This window comes from Cyprinus carpio, unplaced genomic scaffold (assembly GCF_018340385.1).
Source record: "Cyprinus carpio isolate SPL01 unplaced genomic scaffold, ASM1834038v1 S000006615, whole genome shotgun sequence".
NCBI lineage: Eukaryota > Metazoa > Chordata > Actinopteri > Cypriniformes > Cyprinidae > Cyprinus > Cyprinus carpio.
In genome coordinates this window covers 622,331-648,795 of record NW_024879254.1, presented here as the reverse complement: position 1 = coordinate 648,795, position 26,465 = coordinate 622,331, and the positions used below count along the sequence as shown (strand labels likewise).

The 26,465-nt window shown below is 38.0% G+C and overlaps 1 pseudogene; it reads left to right on the top strand.

Moving 5' to 3' along the window:
- Positions 1-1,249: 1,249 nt before the first annotated feature.
- LOC122144183 overlaps positions 1,250-26,465 on the top strand; it is a 27,262-nt pseudogene continuing 2,046 nt past the window's right edge.

The window sequence follows — 26,465 nt, the reverse complement described above, 5'->3', positions numbered from 1 at the left end:
ATGAAGCAGGTCAGGCTAGTGAGAGTGATTGGGATTGAATCATGTTCAATAAGAGGGGAAATAGACTAAAACGACTTTTGTAACAAGATACTTTTTGGATCTATACACTTAAGGGGACAAAGCCTCTGGAGTTAATGAAGAAATTATTTTTTTACCTTTTTTGTGTCAGGATTTACAATTGTTTTGTTTGGAAGTTTGGTACATATGCAACCACATCCAACAAAAACTGTAAAATCATTACAAAATGAAGTGGTATTTCATTTACCAAAAACAAACAAACAAACAAACAAACAAAACAAAACAATTAAAATCTCTCTCTCGCTCTATAGATTTAATTCATTTTTTTTTCTCAATTAATGTTAATATTGTGTCCGTTTAGGTAACAAAAGAGGTGCGAGAGTGTTAGCCACTCCCACTGATCAACCCAGCTGTCAGTCTTTGGAACGCACTCATCGGTACTAATTGTTGTTGGGAAGATTTGTTGCGTGTTGACAGTTGATGTGTATCCGTTAAGAAACGGCTGTGTAGTGTTAAAAACGCGTACATCCACACTTTTAATAAGGTGTAATGACGTTATATTCGTATCCAAGTTAATTTAAAGGCTTTTTAATCGCTTTACAATACGCGATAACGTGTGCTAGCGCCTTGGATGGTATTTATCTGTTTAACAGACTTTGGCTATTAACCTCGCCAAGAGCGTGGTATTCTTACTCCAGAGAGACGGATATATGAAGAGAACAGTGCAGCGTTTCTCGGCTTCTGCTGTTTTACAACCGATGTTGATATACTTTTAGCTATAATTCATTGCGTTAAGAAACTCATGAAGGCCAACCAACAGATTACCTTTGTTCATATAATATACGTAGGATAATTTTTAAACTACAATACATTTGAATAATGACTGATAATTTGCCCCCGCGTTTCTCCGGTCGCACTTATTTTGCATGACGTTATTGCAATTCGTCTAGATCTCCGCCCACTTTAGACTTTACCGCGTTCTACAGCCAACGGGATGATCGGCAGCTGACTGATTCTGTGCGTCATGGTGATTGACAGGCCAACGCCACAATCATTATTAATCTCCTTCAGAAGCCACTAGCCACTCAGCGGTGCCCAGAACACGCGCGTCACGAGCCAATTCACGCAAGTTCTCCGTCTTTCCGCCCGGTGTCAGAGGGCGCTTGACCCTGCCGCGGCCCTGTCATCATTCGCTCGTCAATCACTTTCTGGATGTCGATGTCCAGCAGCGATGGCGGAGCAGCAGCAGTTCTACCTCTTACTGATGGCAACCTGATGAGCCCTGACAACACCGTCAGGAAGCAATCCGAAGGTATAGAGAGTCGGGTCTGGAAACCGCTTTTGTGTGGATGGTTTAACGCGCGAAATCTAACATTACTCATCTCTTGCTTGGCGCTCGCACAAGTTTAGCGCGGGCCGCTCAGCCTCGCCAACTGACTGGCCACAGCACATGTGTGGGATGCGCGCGCTGCTGTTATGCGGCTTCGAATCATTTCAGAGAGTCGATTCCGGAAACAAATTCCTCCATTCTTTTGAGTCGCAGGCAGAGTTGTCGTCGCTATGACGCTTCAATTTTATGGTTTTTTGTTATAATTATTTATTTGAGATTGGTAACTAGGGGGTTGCAACAGTATTAACACCAAATTGTTACTGTTCGTTACTGATATGTACGTTTAGTAGACTTGTGTTAAAAGTTGGAAGACTCTGACACATGTCAGTTCACTCTACACGAAAGTGAGTTACATAAAAGACTGGATTTCGGAAAATCATCTAATCATAACTCTCAATCTTACTTTCTGTCATATGTAGATTTTCTGCAGACACCGTAATACGAAAATTTATGAATTTAGAAGTCAGCCAAACCCCTCAGTTTGACCGATACGTTTAGTGAGAATCGACTCAAAAGGATGATTCATTCGTGAGTCGGCAAGTTACCTGTAGTGTTGCGTATCAAACGTGGCCTAACATTACAAAACGGGGTGTTTTATACGTTTCTGTGTTTCATCTCGGATATAAAAAAAACACGTTATATATTTTGTCATTTTCTTTCTTCTCGACCTTAATGTATTAACGTCTACTCTACGATACTGTCTTTGGGTCGTTACTCGAGCTGCGGTTGCTGTGTCGCTGCTAACGCGGGCGTCGTGGTTTTGCTCAGATCGGCTTGAGCTGCTCAAACGGGTGGTTAAATCGATATTTCCAGTTCTGCAAAGGGTTTTGGGATGTAAGCGAGTCATATTTGCGTCTTATATTTTTCGAGAGAGCTGCCAGTCAAAGTGACGACCCGCACAAAACAAAATTACAATCTATTTGGTACTTTGTATGCTTTTTACTGATTTGAACTTTCCCTCGACACGCACCGTGATAATCAAACTAGCATTACCTTCTTGTAGAAGAATAATAATAATCTTTAAAAACTCTTTATCGGCTCGCTATTGTGAACAGTCTTGTGTTTCACACTCATTAAACAGTAACTTTACACCCGTCTTCACGCGAGTATAGACGAGATTATCACAAAAGATGGCCCATTCATACTGTCATGGTCATGGAAAACACTTTGGATTGTGGGTCAGGGATATGCATTTCAAAAGCATAGATAGACCCTTGTTACGTTTTTCTGCTAAAGCACGTATAACGTCTTTGCCAGCAATGGAGGATCGCCAAGGTCCCAGATTTCGCGGCAAATTCAACCCCCCCACAATGGGATCTCATTGGCACGTGTTCAACACTAGTCTTTTTGTTAGGAGGGTTCCTTTATCTGTGGGGAGCTCAAGGTGGATCAGGGATGGGTCATTGGGTCTTATCGCTCATTCTCTGCCGTCGGTCAGCACTTTCCTTTAGTAAAGGGACAATGCATGACCAGCCTGCCGCTAATGCTCAGCGGAAACTGACTCAGACTCTCACGCATGACAAGGGCCAAATGGCCCCCAGAAATCAGCTGTGATGTCACTCTTATGTCTGACAATCCTACGAAATTGCAATTGAGTTTCCAAAACTTTGATGTTAACACCGGAGTAAAGGTGTGTGTGATTTCCTTGTTTTGATTTCACATTCCCATGCACCAACTCATTCCAGACATGCTACACGCATAACCACCTCCAATTGTCACTTGTAAACTGACTCCAAGAATCTGTCTGACTCATGCAAAATGAACATCTTAACTTAGTCTATTTCCTTCCTCCTCCTGTGTGAACAGCGTCAACTTATTTTATTGCTTTTCAAGCTGCAAAACAATCGTTTCTGTCAATTCCACAAAATTAAGACCTTAAAAGTCTGGATTCGGGGCAGCACATCTTAAAGTTTGTGGTATTAAATGTTGGGTTGCATAACAAAAAAAGTAAAAGTCGTCATATGCAGTGGTTTTGATTTCAAATATAAATCTAAAAATCAAGATATATTTACTTGAGATGAAAGTCTTTAAGGGATACTGAAAATTTGTTCATTTGATCACCTACCCCCATGTCGTTCCAAAACCCGTAAAAAGCTTGGTTCATCTTCGGGAACACAATTTAAAATATTTTGGATGAAAACCCCGGAGGCTTGTGACTGTCCAGGAGTAGACTGCCAAGTAAGTAACACTGTCAAGGTCCAGAAACGTATGAAAGACATTGTCCAAATACGCAATCTGCCATCAGTGGTTTAATCATAACTTTTTATGAAGCGACGAGAATACTTTTTGTAAGCGAAGAAAACAGAAATTACTTTATTCACCATTCCTTTGTCAACAGTCTCCTCTGTGTCAATCCACATCCACCGCACTGCTTTCTGTATCATCTGCACCACAAGGATGCGCTGTTTTTACACGTGTATTTAGCTTTGATTTGAAAGGAAACAGCGCATCCTTGTGGCTCAGATGATACAGAAGGAGCATGCGGTGATATGGAGAGAGCGACAGAAGAGACTGTTTCATACACGTTACGATTGAATCACTGATGGCAGGAACTATTCTGACGATGTCTTTCATACTTTTCTGGACCTTGACAGTGTTACTTATTTGGAAGTCTATGGTACAGTCACAAGCCTCCCGGTTTTCATCAAAAATATCTTAAATTGTGTTCCGAAGACAAACAAAGCTTTTACGGGTTTGGAACGACATGGGGGTTAGTGAGTAATGACATTTTTCATTTTGGGGTGGAGTATCCCTTTAAAATGTAACTTAAGTCAGTTGGCCATTAGGGGAATAAATTTTAATTTGAAATACTGAGGAAGAGCAACACTTTTTTTTTTTTTTTTTTTTTTTTTTTTTTTTTTTTTTTTTTTTTTTGCAGTTTGAAATACAGTAAAACTTGTTTCCATATTCGAGTGGTTTTCAAGTCTTAAGTAATTGTTTTTGGTGAAATGAATTGTGAAGTTGTGAAGATCAGTTGAAAATTGTGTTTTTAAACTTTGAAATGTTGGTAATAACTCATTGCATTCTCTCTGGACATTTACAGGGGTAGTTCACCCAAGAATGAAAGTGGTAATTCATGCACCAACATCATGTTGTTCCAAACATGTATGAATTTCTTTCTTCTGTTTAATGACAAAAGGATATTTTCAAAAATGTTGCAAACCATTGACTTTCATAATATGAAAAAAATGCTATGGAAATCAATGGCGACTACTTGGTTACCAACATTCTTCAAAATATTGCCTTTTGTTTTCAACAGAAGACAGACACTCATACTGGTTGGAAATGAGTAAATAATGACAATTAAAATTTTGTGGTGTTTAACTATTCCTTTTAGAAACCATTGATGCCATTTTGTGTCCTCCTTTAGTTCATTCCATAAAGTTTTTTTTACTTGGTCTTAAAAAGGTTCTTACAACCATTTATTATGTATAAAACTGTGATGCCACTCATTAACTGCTTCATCTTTTCCACATTGTAGGAAAAGTAATGACACCATCCCTGGTCAGACGAAGATCACATTTTTTCTCTGCAGGCCATCCGCGATGCATCCACGCTGGCCGAGGAGGCTATGGAGGTCTGTTTACTGGTCATCAAGCCACTGTATATTTATTACCGCTCGTCCAGGGATCCATTTTAGAGATGCATAGTCTTTTAAACACTGTAAATAAATGGCAGAAAGTGGCTTTGTTTTGCAACCATCCATTATGGCCTATACCTGCTTCTCTCAGGGTTCTGATGGTTGTGCCCATTGTCTTGTGGTGGTTCAAGATGTTATTAGTAGTTAAGTACCGCTATTGTGTGCTGACCGTGAGTGGGCACAGGTTAAATGGAGACTGGTGCGTTGGTTCATTTTCAGGACGGGACCTATGTTTATGCTAGGGTTTGAATTTGGTTTCTGGAACAAACTGATTGCTCAAGATGAGACCAGCAACTTATTCAGACTAAGCTGCGCTTGATCCAAAGCTTGTTATAGTTTTGAAGTATTTTAGCCTTAAAAGAGCACACTAAACCCTCTGTAAACCTCTTTTAGGACACCAGTTGTGTTCGCCTATTGAGTTTCCAGTATTTGTAGTTTAATTGTTGTGGTGGGCGCTGCATGTGTTAATCATTTTTAAACAAATTACATGCATTGGATTATAAATAAATTTCTTTTGATTTTTTATACAATTTAACAAAAGCAAAGGCCCTTACAACTAGCTTGCTCTATTCTTTTTCTATTCTATCTGTTTTTCTTTTTATTATGTATCAAAAAAAAAAAACGTGCTACTTGTACTGCATTGTAAGCTAAATGAGACTTGATATGTCAGGGCCCTATGAAATCAGTTATTATTTTGTCCTGAATTCAATAATTAATTTTATTATTATATATTATTATTATTATTATTATTGTTTGATTTTTTAATTTTTTTCTTTTCTTTTTCCCTTTTTCCGCGTTTAATCCGCTTTTGGTGAGGTGTGCTTTTTTTTTTCCCCTCCCCAGTAAATTTTTCCTCTCGTCTCTAACTTTTTAATGGTTACAATACATTTTAATTATCAAGAGGCATGTATAATTAAAAACAACCATCTACGTTTCCACAACAGTCATTTATCGAATTCCGTGGTTTTAGCATGTTTACAATATTTTAAGGCATAAAACAAGTTGAATTATTAATTTTCATTTTTTTTTTCTTAAGCAGTAGTTCTATGATTGTTTTTTTTTTTTTTGTTTTTTTTTTTGTTTTTTTTTTTTTCATGAAACTTCTGTGTTTCGTGTATATCTTAACTTTTTCTGGTGTATCAAGATGAATAGGTGTAAAAATATTAAAGGGGTCCTATTATGCGTTTTTTCAAACTTTTTTTTCAACTTTTTCAACTTAGGCCTGTAATGTTGCTGGGGTTGCGCATTAGAAAAAGATCTGCCAAAGTGACAAAGCTCAAAGTCCAATTCAAAATGAGATATTTTTTTAGTTAACAGAACAGCATTTCAAAGAAGCTCACAATCGAACGACCTCAGTTGGGGGACTTATAACGCATTATTTTCCCCAGGATTTGGTGATTTCTCAAATACGCAACGAATGGTACTAGAACCTGGTAAGAGCTGCACTAGAAGAGGGCAACAGAGTGTTTATTATCACTAAAAAGTGTCCGGGGACACGCTAGCTTTCCCCAAATCAGGCACAAACTTCGAGTGGTTAACAAATCATCTCCGGGTTTTAATCAATCGCTCATCAAATTGATATTGAATATTTGACTGCACGTGTGAAGTTTTAGCAGTCTGAGGCTGGCGAGGCAGCTTCTGTTAGGGGTCAATTACAATTTTCCTGGACCAGGGGCGACATTAAATGTGATATTACAACATTAAGTTGTAATATCACAACACACACTGGGCCCAGCTAACCATTCACTTGCCACATTTCGTATTTCAGAAGGCTGGCGTTCATTTGATACCAGGAACTATTTGGCGGGCGTTCATTGCCCGGACTGGGAGGAGAGGTGTTGTAAATGTGAAAAAATAATGTTTTTTCGATACAACCTAGTATGATAGCCTGTTCTAGGACCACACCCCAAAACAAAATTCAAGATTTTTTAAACAAGAGAGTACTAGTACCCCTTTTAATTGTCATTTAATCTTTTAATCTATTGAAAATGACGTAGTACTTAAACTTTATTCTTTTTTCGGGCAAACAAAGGGGGGGATTTCTAAATTAAAATTTAAAACATGGAAGAATTTTGGAATTTTGTTTTTCTTTTTTTTCTTTTTTTTTCCTATAGAAATAGGCCTATGTAGTGTTTAAGTTTTGAGTATTAGTAGGCTATGACATTCTACTGAAAAAATAGTAACTAGGTACAATGTCTCTTCAAATACCAAAATAACCGGAGCTTTTCAATTTTGACGGGTTGCTCCACCCGTGAATACCTTTACAGTTCTGTGTATGTGGATATGATGCTAGCTTTTACTCAAATTCAATGCTCAATAGAAGTTACATCTATCAGAGCAGGTTCTGGAGATCGTTCATGTTTGAGTGTCCCGCTCATTTAGTGAGATGGCAGATGCTGAAATTCACCATGCGAGCGTCACAACAACTCGCAGTTTCCATTGTGTGTAGTAAATGAAACCGCACGTCTGCGCCATTCCATCCTAACAGACATGCAGAACATGCAGGATTTCATATTTAAATATCAACTTTTTTGGCCTTAATATTTACAGATACTAGTCCATATCGTGATTTAAGGGACTGACCTACCTTTTAATTAACTAACTTATAAATTAACACAACTTTCCTGTTGACATTTAGCAGTTTAAACTGTGAATTCCATTTTGATGACTGGATTCCGTGCTTCAGTCACATTTTCCGCATTGTGGAAATCATGGGCTCCTAGGATATGGTTGATGAAATTACAAACTCCCAGTTGTCTTGACATTTGGCGAAAAAGTTTAGTTTTGTTTACGAAATGCAAATTGTGCCTCGTTTGGCAATAATTTTGGGTTTTGAAGTCTGTTTTTGCTGATGTGTCTAAGAGGATTTTGTAAGGGTTTTTTTTTGTTTTTTTTTTTTTCGCTCCCCACACCTCCTTCCCTTCTTTCGCTCGTCCACCCCAAGTGTTGCTGATTTTTGACTATATTTTAAACTTTGTGTAATTATATTAACAGGCTATTTAAAAGTGAAGGCAAACAGAGTAAAAAGAGGGAAACCCACAGTGAACCCCCATAATGCTAATACTTTATAGGAACAGCATAATTAATTTTTTCTTTTTAATTTTTTTTTTAAAATATCTCCCAAAATGCTCTCTAGAGACTTATTGTTGACAGCGTCTGCACCTGGACAGGAACTGCGGACAAGCTCATTACAGTCAGCACCCTTGTAGGTTGTAAACTTACCTTTAACGGTTCAATCTACTTGTGCTTCCTCTAAAACTTTAAGTGCCAACATTTCAAACTGCGGGACTTTATTTGCAAAGACCATCTTTGCAAAAAAATGTCGTAAAACTCTCAAAATGTCGTTCATCCACAGGTTAAGCAGATGGCAGCTGTTGCTGCCTGCGGCGGTAGATTGTCCTCGTCTTTTGAGGAGGGGTCTACTCCCAGCCTGGGCCATCGAACTGTGCAGACAGGCCATCAAGACCAGAGGCTGCTTGCTGGAATCCAGTCTGAAGGCTCCCCCAACATCCGCAAGAAGGTCTGCGATATTGCTGCAGAGCTCACTCGCAATCTCATTGGTTAGTCAACTCTTGGTTAACACATACTTCGGTTCAGACACACCGAATGGAGCCAATGTGAACTAATGCCTTGTGTTTTTATTCCAAGATGATGACGGAAACAATCAGTGGCCAGAGATCCTCAAGTTCCTGTTTGATTCAGTCAACTGCATCCTTCTCTTTATGTCAACTCCGAGAAGCAGCACTGCATCATTTTCTGGGTGCGTACAATTTAAGCCAAACTGCAGTTTCAGTTGCTTCCCCAAAACTGATTTCAGGATAAGCTTTGTTGTAAAAGTACATTCTGAATTCAGTTTCGTTGATTCCGCGTTTCATCATACAGGAACTTCCCAGGTATCTTTCGGCAATCAGCAGCAGCATTATCTGGAAGTGATCACCAGTCGTTTATGTTGGTTGTCCAGTGTATGACAGGATCAGGGAAAAACCCACAGGTCAGGGTCTTAAAAGGGGGTAGTTCATTCCAAAAATGAAAATTCTGTCTTTGTTATACTCACCCTCAATGTTGAGAAGATATTTTTGAAGAATGTTTGTAACCAAACCCAGTTGATGGTAGCCATGTGACTGCCATAGTAGGGCCAAAAAAATAAATTGGAAGTTAATGGCTGCTAGTTTCACGCTCACTAAACATTCTTCGTAATTCTCTTTTGGACAACAGACGAAGAAACAACCCGAGGGTCTTAAAGGGGGGTTGATTATCTTAACTTTTTTTTAACATTAGGAGCAGTGTGTAATGTTGCTGATTATAGCATCAACCAACGTCTGCAAGGTTACGACGCTCAAAGTTCAATACAAAGAAACTTTTCCTTTTTAACGAAATTGCTGTGTAAGGACTACAAAAAAGGCTGGTTAGGGACTACACACACGCTTCTTTCTGAGTTTTTGATATGTATTTCAAACGTATGACATAGTTGAGTAAAACATGTCTTGAGTATGTTAAAAGGCGCACTAAGTGAATTTTGCCAAATGGGATTTGTTGACATTTAAAATCACCAAAACCGACACGCCCTATTTTGATACACGCACCCACATGTACAGTACATACACAACCCTGGCAGGCGGTGATGGCGGAATCTGCTGGATGAGGGTATGCTGTCATCAGTAAGTTAAAAGTGCATGTTGTGTTACTATGGTAATTCCGTGTAAACCTCAATGTAACTCACATATCAAGAAAAAACACAAGCAACGTCAACATCTGAATTCTGGGCCTTCCCGCTCCTGTTTATTCTCTCTCCATTTGCTGAATAATCTGATATTTATGCAGGTCACTATCTCTTGCCTATAGTAAACCTTTTTTAATGTTGTTCCACGAAAGGTTTTTTTTTTTTTTTTTTTTTCCCCTGCCATCTCTGGCTATCTATAGTTTATCTGCTCCTATATGCCCTGTGCACTCTTTCCCCTATCATTACTAGCCATGCACCTACTGCTGATTGTCAGCGAGGTGTTTTGGGACCTCGGTCCGACACTGTGATCAAAAGCATTTTTTTCAAATATTGCTTAGTGCACCCCTTTAAACCCTTGCAGTGTAATTGTGATGTTCCAAATCAAACCTCTAGCTGTCGATATTACATACTGAACACCTCTTTAGTCCCATACTCTGGCCAAAACCCCCCCATGCTAAAAGATCCTAAGCCTCTGCATTTTTTTTTTTTTTTCTTTTTTTGTAATTTTGCCCTCTTTTGTTCCAACTTAAAGATTCGAAACCCTGGCCCTGCACGTGCAAGCTTCACTACCCTTCCCAATGCCTGTCCCCCCATGAGAGCTTTTTTTCCCCCGCCTCTTTTCTTCTAGCTCTGAACACTTTCTCAGATCTTTCCTGAGCATCCTAACAGTTTCTTTTTTGGTGCTGAGGATGCGCCTGTGATCAACCTTTACTCAGTACACACTTGGCACCTCTGCTCATTCTGAATTAGTGTTTTTTGGTCACATTTTTGATATTTTATGATGAAAAGGGTTTCAAACAGTCCCCCTCCCTGTGGTTGTGCTTTAAATGCGCCTTTTTGCCAAAGTCACACTGGGGAAGCCATAAGGGCAGAGGATGGCATGCAATAAAAACTATGTATAGTACACCATTGCACACTTTGTCTCCCAATCAGGCGGTGAATGAAATCCTGTTAACCTGGTGATCGACTCTGTGCTGAAGTCAATTGATGTGGAAGGATTGCAGACACGGCCCACCAGAATTTTTAGTCCCCGCTTTAAGACCACAAAACTGGAAGCCACTCTCCAACCTGAGCCTGACTAGGTGAGCCAACATATCAACCTGTTATACTTCTATTCTCTGTTCAGTCATTGGAGTAAACCTATTATATATGATATATGAAGAGACCCAGAGGGGCTTTCGAGTGGTGCGTGCTGTTCGGCTGGCTCGTTCCTCTCGCAGTATGTTAAAGTTTATCAGAATTGTTTGTCTTCCTGACGCGACATTATTAATGATGTGACTACTTTTTCACCTCGTGCCTCTATTTTGTGTTGTTTCGTTCACAATCCCTGTTGACCCCTTCTTGACGCGCTACGACTGTTCTGTCTCATCGTCATCCGTGATTCTTGACAGTTTTATCTTACAGGCACAAATTTGACCTCTGCTGCAAGTTCATGCTTGGAAGTTGCCATTCCTGTGCACCTTCCACAGCACCGGTTACAGAGACACTGTATGGGCATGTAAGAATGTTGATCTGTAAGACTTAAAAACCATGTCCTGCTTTAAAAGTAGTAAATGAAGAACACCCAAACTCATTTAAACTGTGATATTTCATCAGTTATGTCAAATACAGAATACAGGATTCATTTAAGTCCTTTATATACGGGGTTTTTTCCTCTCAGTTGTGCGCAGACACCAATCTTACGAACATGCAGCGGGCAGCTGGCTCTGGAAAGTCATCGTACACTGTCTGAAACGTGCTGCTGCCAGCGATGAGGAAAACATTTACCAACATTGTTTGCTCAGAAGTGGTAAGAGAGAGAGACATTTAACGCTTTGTCATGTTACAATGCTAATTAACACTGAGGGCAAAGCTAATGAAAGATGAAATTTGTCAAGGCTTAAGCTACTAAAAAGTCATGTTGAAAACTATACAACGTAATGCAGTTTTGTTTTGCATCAGCGTTCAAGTAAAAAAAAAAAACTGACCTTTCACAAAACAGCGGTGATCTGTTGTCACACTTGAAATGAAGTCAGGTTGATAATGATTGCTGATTAGTTATGCCTCTTGACACTGCTAATTACTTGCAGTTGTGTATGGCTTAACCCATTGAATGTTCAAAAAGCAGCAGCTGCTGTGATGTTTAATAATTTTGCATGTAAATGTGTTCAGTACACCGAGCTGCTTGGAGTATGATGGTTGGATCTGCGAGGAGGATGAGGATGTGGGTTTCCATGGCTGATGAAACTAGACGATGATGATTTGCCACTAGGTGAGTTTAATATTTGTATAAGGTATAACAATCATTTTTCAGGTGAGGGCAGCAGAGCAGGCAAGTCAATTTGTGCTCATTGTACAAAATTGACCAATCAGATTTATTCTTCAAGACCTAGTTAATTGGACATACTAGTAATTACATTTACTAAAATAGTTTACTTGTGCAGCTTGCAAGGATTTGATATCTTTGCAGGGTCTTCGGAGGGTCTTAATTCTTAATTTGCCCTTCCTCGAATTAAAATCTGAGATAAAAGGTTTAGATTTTTAAAGTCACGGCATTAAATGTGCATGCGCTGAAAATAATGAATATCCTCCTTTATATTTTTTGTCTTGGCTCTCTATACAAATATCTAAACTTCCATAAAGGTACATTTAACATTGTGAATACATTTAATTAACGAATATCTTTTTTTTTTTTTTAATGAAAAACTAAAACCTTAAAATATTACTTGGAAAAACTTGCAATATTTTAATTTAGCTCGTTAAGGCAAAATTTCTAATTTTAGTTAAATCTTGTATTTATTTTACTACAGGTTAAACTAGAAACTTTTGCCTTGTCAAACTAAACGGTAGAAGATCTATATCATGTTAGTTTAAACTGAAAAATGAATAAAACTTTATAATAAAAACAAACTTAGAAACAAGACGTAAAATTAAAAGGAAAAGATATATATAAAGTGAAGTGATTCAAAATGGCTATAAATAGGTCTGCACGAAATATGAAACTAATGTGAGGTGCATGACGCACTGGCATGCGATATTCTGGATTAGTTTTAAATAATAACCTACTTAAATCAAGCAAAGTGCACATGGAACACAGGGATTCATTTCAGGACAGCGTGAACATTGAGCTGATTAGTTTTTTGAATTCTCCTACATATTTTAAAACAGATACGCGCACACCACAGAATGGTCAAACTCGTCTCAACAAGTCATTCCCTTTCATAAAACGCAGTCAGCTTGTTTAAATGAATGTAAACAAGCCGAAGACAGAAAATCGATGAATATTAGGGAGCATGATTAAAATCGGCAGATATATAGCATCTTGTCAGTAAAGACGGTCTGTATCAGCGGTAAAATCACATTCGTGTTTCACGTGAGAGCGAGCATTTACTCATAGAGCTGTTGTTCAAGTGACACGCTGCGCAAAACATCCACAACATATGATCGTGGTTTTGCGCAGCTTGTCAGTGAACCAACGTCTCTGTGTAGTTAAAATGCTGCTTCACATGAAAGCACACGCACCAGTGAAATTTACCACTGATACAGAACCTTATTACTGACGAGATGCCCATTGAATATCATGCGATATTTATCGTGCCATCCCATTAGGTATATATTATAATGCGATCCGTGCAAGTCGGTCTTAAAGGTGGTAGAGCAGTCTATATAATAACCTGCTTGCATTGAATATGTACACGTTTATCAAACAACAAACACAGCTTTAAACAAGATTAATTTCTAATTTTAATTGCATTACGGTGAACACTAGGCAGAGTTATTTTACACCGGCTATCTACTCGTTATATTTTATAGCTATTGCTGTTTTTTTTTATTAATTACTGATTGTTCAACTTGCCTTTTATGTTTGAAACTTTCCTTGGGCTATAGTTTTTGCTGTGGTATATTGAAGTGCTTACAAGGTGGTCCTTTAAAGTAATTAAATGGAAAGCAAAGTTACATTGATAAAATAAGTAGCATTCATTTTTTTTTTTTATTTGTTTCACCATCGGATGGTGAAAGACATGTTTCAGACGATTTGTGTCATGTGATGTTTTATGTAAGGTAACTAAAACTCCATCTGATAGGTCAAGTCTTCAGAAGTTGTGTGATGCACCCTTATTTGTATTGTTACACCAAAGGAAGAAATAGTGAAACAAAGCTAGTTGGTTATAGGCGTTCTAGTTTGTCTTTTTTAAAAATAGTTCTAATATTATTTTGAGTAATTTATGTTTACTAACACACTGAAAGCAGTCAATATCGTATCACACATCGAATATGGCATATTTAACAACTTGTTTAATAGCATGTTGTTCGCAACGAGAATAAAGTTACGCAACAGGCCTCTCTGCTAAAAACGAATTCACTACACTGTAATGAGTATCCTAATGTATCTTAAAATAAAAAACTTGTTGCGCCATAGTTTGTGTTTTACTATACTTAGGCCGGTTAATTCACTTATTGTGTAGAACGTTTACATTTAGAGCATAAAAACCTGCTGTGTGTGTGGCATTATTGCTTTGAAATAGCCTGGGAATAATTCTTCATTGTTCTGATAATAGATCATTTTTAAAAGTGTGATTGTGACCTCTTTCTGGCTTCTGCTCCTGTTCAGTAATGCTTGTTGCTGGTTGAAAGCGCTCTGGATAGGAATGGCACTGTGGCCGCGTAGGGAAAGATTGTCCTTCCCCATGATCAATAACAGCACATCATGCAGATGTGTGGCAGACACCGTAAAGTAATGCATCAGGATCGTTGTCATGATTGAGTTTATAAAAAAAAAAAAAATTGTTCATAAATATTTCTCATTTCTTCGCAGCTGATTGGAAGTATAGGCACGCTGGTCTGATGGCGCTCTCTGGCTTATTGGGCGAGGGCTGTCATCAACAGATGGGTGGCCATTCTTGAGTGAGAATCTGTCAGCTTTCGTTTTTGCTCTTCTGTCAGGATCCGGGTAAGAGAATGCATAAATCACAAGCACTCATTTCTGATGTGTTTTGACAAGTATAGACCCTAAACTGAGCTCATACTAAAACCCTTCAGGCACCCCCGGGTTCGTTACGCCGGCCTGTAATGCTATTGGACAGTATGGCGCCCACAGACTTTGCCCCCACCTTCCAGAAACAAGTTCGCACGACAAGGTATTGGCTTGGTTTTTTTACCACATTTTTTAAAAAAATTCCACTAAATATAAATGCACTGATTTTACCATTATTCATGTTTTCTATAAAATAACAGCGGTGAGGGTCAAAAAAGGAAAGGCATGAAATACATTGTTGAGCAGTACACTGTGTGCGAGTCTTTCTTTGAAGTAGGTTTGATCATTTTAAAGAGAAGAAAAGGGAAGAGTTTTTCACAAGTCTATCTAATCTCTTGTGTATTGGCATTAGGAGTAAAAGTGTGACTGTTTCAGTTCTATAATAAAATATTTAACTATGTACGCTATCAACAATAATAAAAATGGTACTAATAAAAGGAACTAAAAAAAATCTCAAACAAGATCAGATCGAAGTGTGTGGGAAGGAGATGTCTCTACACGGCCAATTCTTCAAATATCTGAATGAGCAATTGATAGACAAGGAAGCCAGTCTAGCTTGAAGTACTGGCCTGAAAGGACGAACTGAAACAAAGAGCCTGATCATTTTAAATAATGTTTGTTTGCGAACTATCCTTTTTTGACTTCCCATTTTGTATCTCACCAGTCACAATCCATACTGTTTTTTTATTATTTTTTTTACTGTAGGTGATCTCTGCGCTCTTGCAGACCATGGAGGATCAGACCAAACCCTCGTGGTCTCAGGCCCCACCGCAGCAGCCGCCCTCAGTAACACTTCACTGAGGACTGTCCCAAAACCCTCACTCCTTCCCTATTTGGACAGCCTTTGTTCCAGCACCCTGCATTGTCATACATGGGCCCGCCAAACTACCAAGGAGGGTGCGGTCATGCCAACCTATCCCTTTCATTTTCAGTTGTTGGATTGGTTTAAAGGGAGTTTGGCTGCTGCTTTTAAAAAGGTTAAACTCAGCTGACAAAGTGTTTTTGGTTTGTGGAAACATCGGTTTCTTCATGTGTTTTCTCTTGCTGTTAGGTGCACAAACTAACGCGGTGAGGGTGAGATTAGTTTGAGTTGTATGATGAGGGTTCGTGGTTCAACTTCCAAGTTGCAAGAACATGAATGCAAGTTTTCACATTCCAGAGTTAGCGAATTGAAAATTTAAATTGACCCCTCAATTCAGATGTTAGGAGGTGGTTGTGGAATTGTGTGATTCACCATTAGGCGCGCACGATTTAATCGAAAGCAATTAATCGCGATTGTCATGCACATTTTGTAAGTAAAGCCGGTTTGTGTGATTAGCAGTAAATCTCAATCACCTGCTTTCAGGGTGGAGCAGGGGCATTTACTACAGCACAGAGCTTTTAGTTCTCTGACAAGCTAGTGCAATATCGCGTGTCATAATCGCCAGTAGATAATATAATCGTAGGATTATGAATTTGACTAACATCATTCGTGATAATTGACAGCTGTTTGTGTATCTTCTCAGTAAACTAACGGCACTGTGTAGTAGAATGCTGCCTCCATCTGAAAGCACGTGAAGAAATACCAAATTTATATACAATTTTTACATCCAAACTCAACTTCCATAACGTCAGTCGAGTATCTGAAATAAATCCCTCTGTGAGATGAATGTGGCTTCTTAAACAGAATAATTAAGGCACACAATAATTTCATGGTATTCCTAAGCAGTGATGAAGGCTAATGTCGATAAGTATTTCATGATAGATACTTTATGATGAAAATTATGTAACTCAGAATAAACCATATATAACCATATACACCATGTTGAATCAATGAAAGCAGTTAAAGCTTCTGTTTATTCAGCTTGCAGCTGAAAGGTATTTCTGGGAATTTCTGTTCTGTTTTTGGGGGTGGGGGGGGGCTCATTTTTTGACTTTTCAGCGCGAGAGCACCCTCTGGCCTTTTTGTTGGAGATGGAGATTTCCTGCTGATCACAGAACTGGGTGCTTCACTGAAGAATACCACATTGACAATCGCCGCTTCTGACTAATCACGATATTTGCCTTTGTGATTACATTCGATTAAGGGCAGGCCCTAATCACCAGTGATTTGAATGTGAAGACTTCTCTGCGTTTGCAGTGTTTGACACTATTGGTTTGTTCTGGTGTGGTTTATGGGGTGGTAAGGCCTTTAATTTGCTTTTTATTATTCAGCTAATCCAGAAAGGCACCAAAACTGTTGCTGGAGCAGGTTGTGACGTCCATTGCCTCAGGCTGTGTACTGCAGAGGAGAAGTTTGTGCCCTATTACGATCTGTTCATGCCCTCCCTCAAACACATTGTAGAGAACGCTGTTCAGAAGGAGCTTCGCCTGCTCAGAGGGAAGACCATTGAGTGCATCAGCCTGATCGGCCTGGCTGTGGGCAAAGAGAAGGTGCTTTTATTATTATTTTTTAATGCATTTTAATCTAATTTATCATTTTAGATTAATTTTATTTGAATAATTTTTATTTTAAACTAATTTACTAATTTAAATTTTAAGGGGTGGGAATCACTAGAAGCCCCACGATACAATATTATCATGGTATTCGTGTCACAATACAATATTATTACAATTTGAAATATTGCGATATTCTGTGACTTATTGCAATTTATTACCTTTTTTTCAACTTCAAATTGTCAACAAACCAAAAATTAAAAAACTTCCAACTTCTGTTTTAACTAAAAAGAAACATTTCTTAGTTTTTTTTTCTCACTTGAGTTTTATTGCTGTAGTGCGAAATGGGATTTTCAAGCAGACAAACTTAATCACAAATTTAAAATAAATAAAACTTATCCGTAATAAAATCTTACATCCGATTTGAACGCGGATATGGGGCTTTCCTGATAATTTTCCGTGATACTGGCGTCTGTATTTTACTAACTTACTGCATGCTGAAGGTGACCCAGCTGACCTAACCAGAAAAAAAAAAACTCCACACCCGCATCTAGTGGACTGTAAAGAAATTGATTTTATTATTCTACCAAATAGTATAACCTTTTCGGCATGATGTGCCATTGTTTTTTTTTGTTTTTTTTTTCTGGTTAACCACTGTGCAAACCCCCCCCCCCACTCCCAACCCCTTAATGCATTCTGTATTTATACAGTACACACATTTTTAAATGATACTAGGCCGATTTGATTTTCATGCAAACAGTTTCTGAAGATTTTTTTCATAGTTGTGTTGTGTGTTTTTTTTTTTTTTTTTTTTTTTTTTTGAAAAGTTACTTGAATAACAGATTTACAAACTGAATTTTGAAGTGGATCAAAACCTTTCATCAAAGTTGTCCTAAAACCTAACGCCCAAATTTGTTCTTGTCTTAGGACAACTTTGATTAACTGTTTTGATCCACTTCAAATGTTGACTACTGTACAGTGTGACCGTACTGAACACCACCGTGTGTGTGAGACAAGGCCAATGCATTTAAAACCGTTCAGTTTAATCACCGTTCTATATCAATGCTCTGCTTTTTAATTGCGCGCCAAGACACACCGCTTGCACACAGAGATCTGAGATTGTGCTGGCCAAAAGTAACAATTCCAGAAGCTTATAAACTTGTCAGCGCTTGTCACGCGCTAACTTTTATCGATATTAAAATTATATCAATATATATTGCTCAGTATACTCAGCTTCTTTGTTTGTAGAATGAAACAGGCGCAGACAATTTACCTCTCTCTCTCTCTCTCTCTCTCTCTCTCTCTCTCTCTCTCAAAATGGTCATATTTGCAATTTTTGCATCACTGGATATAGCTGTCAGTCATTTAACATTTTCTATCATAAAACCGTGATCATTAAGTGGACTAATATTAAATGATTTGATTCTTACCTCGCTTCTTAATGTTAAACTGAAGCTTCACGCTCTGCTTCTCTGAACAGTAAACCCCGCCTACTTTGATTTGATTGGCCATCTCGGTCTTTTTGACATTGAGCGTTGTTAGACAACTGAGGCTTTGATCTAAAGTGCCTTGTATGTGCAGCGCCTCAAGACACGCATCTGTAGACTAGCCATATTAACTCCTCACACTTTAATAGTATTAATAGCTCCTATCAGGCTGTGTGACAGAAGTTATTACCTCAGAATGTCCGTCAGTATGTAGTTTTCCCCTATTGCTCACGTGCCAGCCAGCGATATCCTTCATGCGCGCCACTGTTGGCACGCCGTGTCGTAGGTTGCCGCACCCCTGTTATAATAAAAAAGATCAATACTTGGCATCCATATCAATACAGCATTGCCACGGAAAATATTGCAATAATAATCTGTATCTTTTTTTTTTTTTTTTTTCCAGACATAATATTTAAGCTTTTTTCCATTATCAGATATGTTTTGTAATATTGTATTGACCGATATATGGCTTTTCATCTTGTGGGTGCTTTTAGCACTGCGTGCAAGATCATTCATTGCGCACTGCATCTCGAAGAGAGATGAGTCAACAATAGTGCTTACAGGTAAAGCACCTTTATTTGTTTAAACTGATATGCTTTTTAACATATCAGCCACAATGCACATGATGCTACACACTTGACTGATGTGTAGTTTAAGCTTGGCATTGAGAAATAGAGAAACCTGGGCGAGTAGCCAAACACTTTATAAAGTCATGCCCTAAAGATTTTAACTTCACATGAGCTAAATTAGGCAGACTTAATAAGTGCATGTTGAAAACAAACCAGCTTAATTGAACTCTCTCAGTTGTTTATGCAGTGTAATTATACTGAAGTAAAGCTGCCGTTAATGAGTCCCGTTCACTCACCTGATTGACGCCCAGGCATGTTAAAAGCTACCGCCGGACTAGTACAAAATCCACTCGCTCGACTCCATAAATTACATTAACATTTTCTATATAACCTTTATTTCGATAATAAGCATCCAAGTAATTACAGTTCTGTGGAAATGATCTCTGCTAGAGATCGCTATTTGAGTATACGCTCTGTGTAAACACATAGAGAAAAACTGCGCTCTGTCAGCAGGTATTTCATAATCTAGACAAATTAAAGTACTATTCATAAATAACAGGCCAGTTGAGATCAAATTTTTTTTTTTCCAGTTTTAGACCCTCTATTTACTTATGTAGGAGTAAAGTTGATTTGCTTGCAAGCAGAGAGTGCTTGTTCAGATCAGTGTTGTTAACATGGTGTCAAAATCAGAAGTAAAATGATAAATATCGGCTCAGCATATCAGTTATCAGTCATCATCAGAGATCTAAAAAAAATCGGAAAGAAAAAAAAAAAACCAAAAAAATCGGTACTCTCAGTCTCTTATTTAATTAATTTATCCATTTAAATATTGACAAGTGAATACATCCCATTTAATCCTCATGCATATGCCAACTACTCTTTAGAATAAGAAAAATTACAAATCGTAATGATTAATTTTTTTTTAAGCTTAGTCCATTTTTAGTTTTCTTTTAATTGTTTTAATTAAAATTTATTTTAGTGAAGTTTTAGGTAATTTAACAATTTTTTTTGTTATAATTTCTTAATCTAATTTTTTTCATTTATTTATCTTTTTTTTTATTGTAATTCTTTTTTAATTTTTTATGTATTTTTTGATCCTTATTTTTTACTTAAAGAATAAAATTAAATAAAATGTATGTTTTATTTATTGTTTACAGTGTCCTTTTTTACTGCTACATGAACTTAGTAATAACATAAAATTTTGCTTAATTACATGCAACTTACCCTAAACCAAACAGTAAGTACATATTGTTTACTGCTGCTTCGGTCTTCTTTTTTTATTTTTTTTATTTTTTTTGACTAGTTGCAGAACATCTTTATGACCACATCAAATGTGGAACTTTTCAGACATGCACTCCAACTTCCCCTCAGTGCCAGGCGCAAGTCAAATGAGTACAGAAATGGTACATGTGACAAGGGAGCTTCAATAGAACAATAGTGAACTGCGGTCAGAAGAGATGTCAGGCCATATGCCAGTAAAAAATTATTTTTCCTCTGCTGTCAGCCGCTGTACTGAGCTCTCCCAGTATGTGCTCTTCAAATGCACACACACAATGCCACGATCGGTTGTAGCCTGTATCATTTCATATCAAAGTGCTAAAACTACGAGCATGCAATGTTGTAGTTATGCCATCAGTTAAGTCATAGTGCTATCAGAAAGACTATTAAAGCTGCCCTTTAAACTGTGCATGCAAGTATTTGTTAAGCGAGTTGCATTTAAAAAACATGTTTTTGAAATGCAGTGGTTTTCAAAACTGTTCTGGAGCAGCGCAGAGCTGGCTCCCTCATCTAACACCCCAAATTCAACTTGTCAGCTCATAAGTAGAGACTTTAAGACCTGAAGCAGGTCAGAAAAGCTAAAGAGTTATGAAAGAGAAAATACTTGTGCACGTCAGATCCGTATCGTAATCAGCAGCAGTCAGTGATTAAATATTAGAGGGAAAAAAAATCAAGAGAGACATCGAAGTAGTATTGGTATCCCAGTGATACCTTATTATTATTGTTATTATTATTTTAAATAAAAATAAATACTTAAAAAAAACAACATCAATTTAAATACTAAATTAAAAAAAACAATAAAAAAGAAATTTCAAAAACTCTTATTATTATTGTTATTATTATTTTTTTTGCATTGTTTTTTGTTTTTAATCGATTAGCTGCTCTAACCAAAAAACCTGATTTGTGTCCATCCAACCCTTTTGCATTGTTTCTCTTGTAGTTCATGCCGGATGCTTCAGCTGTGATGCAGCTCCTTCTGAAGACACAGACTGATTTCAATGACCTGGAGGAGCTGATGATCCACAGGTCAGGTGAAAGCACCAGCTGTGCATATCGCGAGGCCGAGGAGTTCAAGTTGCCTTTTCTCTTATTGTGTCACGTGGCGGCTGTCTTGTGCCGACAGATCTCCTGCACATGATCTCGGCCTGGTCTGCATAAAAAGAGAGATCCTGGGGAAGGAGTTTTTCAGCAGTACCTGCCTGTGGTGATGGGCCCACTGGATGAAGACTGCCTCCATCAAACCTGAAGTGGCCCCTTCTTGATGGTAAGTGATCTTTCTGCACGAGGCAGGCACTCTTCGAGAGGCACGAAATATTGTACATTTGGATTCAGACTTTTAATGTTTTTGTTGTTAAAATAAAAAATATTGGTTTAAATTTACAACTACTTTAATGTTAATAATAAAATAAAACAGTAGTAATTTAAATCAGAATGACTATTATTTTTATAACCTATGTTGTAGTAGTAATAATAATACTACTACTAATAATGGTTATAAAATATAGAAATTAATTTAAATTTACAACTTTTGTAGTAATATTACAATGGCGAATAAATGACAACAGTAGTTGTAATTTAAATCAGTTATCAGAGTTAACCTATAATACAACTGTTATTGTTGTTTCTTTTTGTTAATAGTAACAAAAAAAAAAAAATGACTATAATAATACTAAAAGACAATATTTATAAGTCATATTATTATAAAGACTATAATGTCTATTATAATTTTTATAATGTGCAATAAATAGTAAAATAAATCAGTGGGCTATTTCTATATTTTATAGCCCATAATAAGGTGTTGGTTTGTTTACTGAACTTGCACTTTAATGTTATTAGGGGGCTTAGCACTGAAGATGTGTAGGCACCTATTGAAATAGTTACGCTCTTCTCCTTCCTCCTCCTTCTTCTTCTTCTTCTTCTTCTTCTCTCTTCCTCCCCTCCTCTTCTTCCTCCTCTGCCTTTCTTGGCATTGAAATTTGGCACACTGATAGAGGACAGTCTCAACATTAACCATAGCAGAAATTTGGCACACTGATAGAGGACAGTCTCAACATTAACCATAGCAAATTTAGAGTCTCTAACTCTCTCTCTAGTGCCACCACTTCCACTCCAAAGTTTCAATATTTTTATGCTAATAACTTTGGAAACCATTAAGGGCCAGAAGGGAAAATTGTTTTTTCTCTCTGAATCTCTCTGGCTCATGCCAAGTCCGAGATGGAACACACAAAAATTCAAAAAATCTATATTTTCACTATTTACAATTGTTACAAGGAACACTGTTGGCTCTTCTTTCACTCAGCTGTGTGTGAGTTTGGGTGGTACACACTTTTCATCTGACTCCTACAGCTCAGGACGCATGGAGAACATGTCCCAGAAGATGATACCGGTGGGAAGGTTTGTGAATTTTGGGAGACAACAGAGTTTTGGCATCAAGACGCAGGAGGACATGGGACGAGAGAAGCCACAGCGTGCCAGATGCTGGTGACGATGAGCAATCCCATACCCAACCACCCTCTATGCGATTTAATTTAACAGCATTGAAAATGAAACAATTCCTGTCAGAAACTTTAATAGCCATTAAGCCACCACAAATGAAGGATTGATGAAGAAGAATCCTGTGGATCTGTGATGTTCTTTTGGCAGCGTGGTTTTTTCCCAAAGAGCCTTGAATATAGTCCAAAACCATTACATATCCTTATTATAAAATTAGTAATGGAATAAAAATAATGCACGTAAAAAATAAACTGAATCTACCCTGTGTTTTAGATGAGAGTACGAAACTATTTTTTATTTGTGTTGTAAGTTTCGTCAAGGTTAGTACTTCATGCTATAGAGAGCTGCCGGCAGTTTGTGGTTGAGTACACAGAGCAAGTCGTCAAGGCTCATGGGTTCTCTGCTGAAGTTCTATCTCCAGTGATGATATCGCTTCCATGAGAATAGCAATCACTTCTATTCCGTATGATCTTGCCGTTGTTAATGGTCACAGTGTTCTGCATAGTAAAACTGATTAATAAATATAGTCGATATAGGTACTAGATAGAAGTCGCACACAAACCCCATCAAACCCGACGAAGACGTTACAAAACACAATCCTGGCAAATGATTTAAATGCATTAATATGTATTTAATATGTAATAAATGAACTTAATTTAAAAATAAACCATACGAACTCGGTCCACAATATTAAACCATATAGGAAGTTACATATCAGTTGACTTAGCCCAGTTGCTTGCATATGCGTTCCAGATGTTGTTAATCGTCTGTACATGTGTGCGGCACTGGTGTCCGTTATGCTGAGTTAAATGCATTATTTCTCTAGCTGGCAATTGACTGTATTGTGACCACAATTTTTGCCCCCCCCCCCTCCCGTCCGGCACAGGCTGGAATATCTCACAAGATGTAGGCACTTCCAGTGTGACGCCTCATCAAGTACCTCGGCACCAACCCGCCTCAGTGTGATGTCAGAATATCAGCACCGTTTGCAAAAGGTAGTTACATGTAAACTGGTCACGGGGGCTCGTTTGTTTATTCCTTGAGAGTTCACTGGTGGGGGTTTGTACTGTTAGAGCTGGAAATGTGGTCTGTTCTCCAGTGTTGTGTGCTTTATAATTCAGTGTGATCTGTCTTAGTGCATCGAGCTGATGGGAGATGGATGCCTGAACAATGAGCACTTTGAGGAACTGGGCGGCATTTTGAAAGGAAAACTAGAGGAGCACTTTAAAAACCAGGAGCTCAGACAAGGTGAGTTGCACAGGAATTTATTTTTATGCTCCGAGGCTGCATTTTCATGAGGGAAAATATAGTAAAAACAGCAATGATGTGAAAGTGTAATATAAAACAACTGCTTTCTATGTGAATAAATTTGAAGGCAATTTAAGTGTCACATGATCCTTCAGAAATCATTCTAATATAGATTAGTGTTAAACAGTTTAATGATTTTTAGTAATTAAAATGCATGTCTAATTAATTGAAATCATGAAATGTATAGTTATACAAATTACTTGGCTCCGACTAATGATAGCCAAAAAATTACTGCATATAGTAAATTTGCCAGACTATTAAAAAAAGTTATTCTATAGCAATTGTGTTCATTTGAATCGTACTGAAATCACATTTTCTGAAAATAAAGTCTATCCTTGAATGTAGGTTTGAACACTGTTAATTGGCTAATTAGGTGTCATTGTCAGCCAATCGCAATCTTCTGATGTTTCAATTGGTCTAGCTGTTATCACCAGTTTTCATCTAAAAGTCATACAGGTTTGTGGAGTTTTTCTGATTAATTGTTTTTGTTCTCTGCAGCCAAACGACAAGATGAAGACTATGACGAGCAGGTTGAGGAGACGTTACAAGACGAGGTGAGCAGCTCATCTCACGTGTTTCTTCTAAGTGATTCTTTGATTTAGATCACTAATTGTGAAGCTCCTTGTGATCTGTGTTCAGGATGACAACGACGTCTACATCCTGACCAAGGTGTCGGACATCCTGCACTCGATCTTCAGCAGTTACAGAGAGAAGGTTCTTCCGTGGTTCGAGCAGCTGCTGCAGCTATTCGTCAATCTGATCGTAAGTACTTAGATCTGCAGTTAAGCTCTGTTTTTAACTGGTTATAGACTCTTTATCCACGTATTGTTCCTTTAGTGTCCTCACAGACCCTGGGCGGACAGACAGTGGGGTTTGTGCATATTCGATGATGTAATCGAACACTGCAGCCCATCTTCCTTCAAATACGCGGAGTACTTCCTGCGGCCCATGATGCAGTCGCTGTGTGACACCAGCCCGGAGGTGCGACAGGCGGCAGCGTATGGCATTGGTGTCATGGCTCAGTTTGGAGGAGAAAACTACAGGCCTGCTTTCACAGGTTGGACATCCTTTGTCACTTGCAACCTTTGTTGTTGGGCACGATTAGGGCCGTTACATAGTCAACGCGAGCAAGCAATGCGAACGACGCGCTCCCTTTCATAGTCTAAACAGTGGACGCAAGCGTCACAGGCGATGCGTGTATGCAATACACCGCTCACGCAACAGGGGGTAGTAGAGTCGGGTGATATTAGTAGAGTCGAGTCACGTGATATTCAGATCACAATGACAACTGAAGAGGAGTGCATTCTATTGCTGATTTTACATCGGCGGCAACAAAGGCAGCGCAGAGATAGGCGGTGGTATGTTATACGTATAAGCTCGCATCATTTTTCCTCTTCGCCCGCCATTGTATTCAAACCTTCTTCGTCTGTAAACATAATATACTTTAATTAATGTACAGTACTTGCAATGTCGCCCCCACCGACAACGCATAGTATTGCATGCATCGGCGCGTCGCGTATCAAAAACTAGGATGACACATTTGGCTACGCACCGACGCATAATGGCGGCCGAAGCGTAACGATGCGTAGCCTTGGGGACGCGTATGCGTATTGATGCGTTGACTATGAAACGGCCCTAAGTCCCAATAGGACACTATGAAATCAGTGTTATTTGTTCCTAAATTCCAGTTTCTAAATTTTAGTAGACAAAACGCATGTCTAATTCATTAAAATCATGCAACTTGTGTAGTTTAACAATTTAAGATTTTTGAGGACCTGTGAAACCAGTTTTATGGTTTTACTTTTATTATTCAGAAAATTCTGTATTTTTCCCTTGTCACCCCCCTTGGGTTCCAGTTTAATTACATTTTTTAGAAGCTCTTGCTAAATCTTAAGTTTAATATTTAAGTAAATCTAAACGTTTCTAAAACGTTTCTAAATTTTAATGGTTAAATTAACATTTTAGTAATCCAAAAAGCATGTCTAATTCATTCAAAACATGGAACTTGACTACAGTTTAAGTTTAACAAAAGTTTACATTTTAGGGCCGTGTTAAATCAGTTTTATTTCACACTTTTTTTTTTATATTAATTTGAGCAAAAAAAAATGGAGTCAGTGTCTCAATTCATAAAGA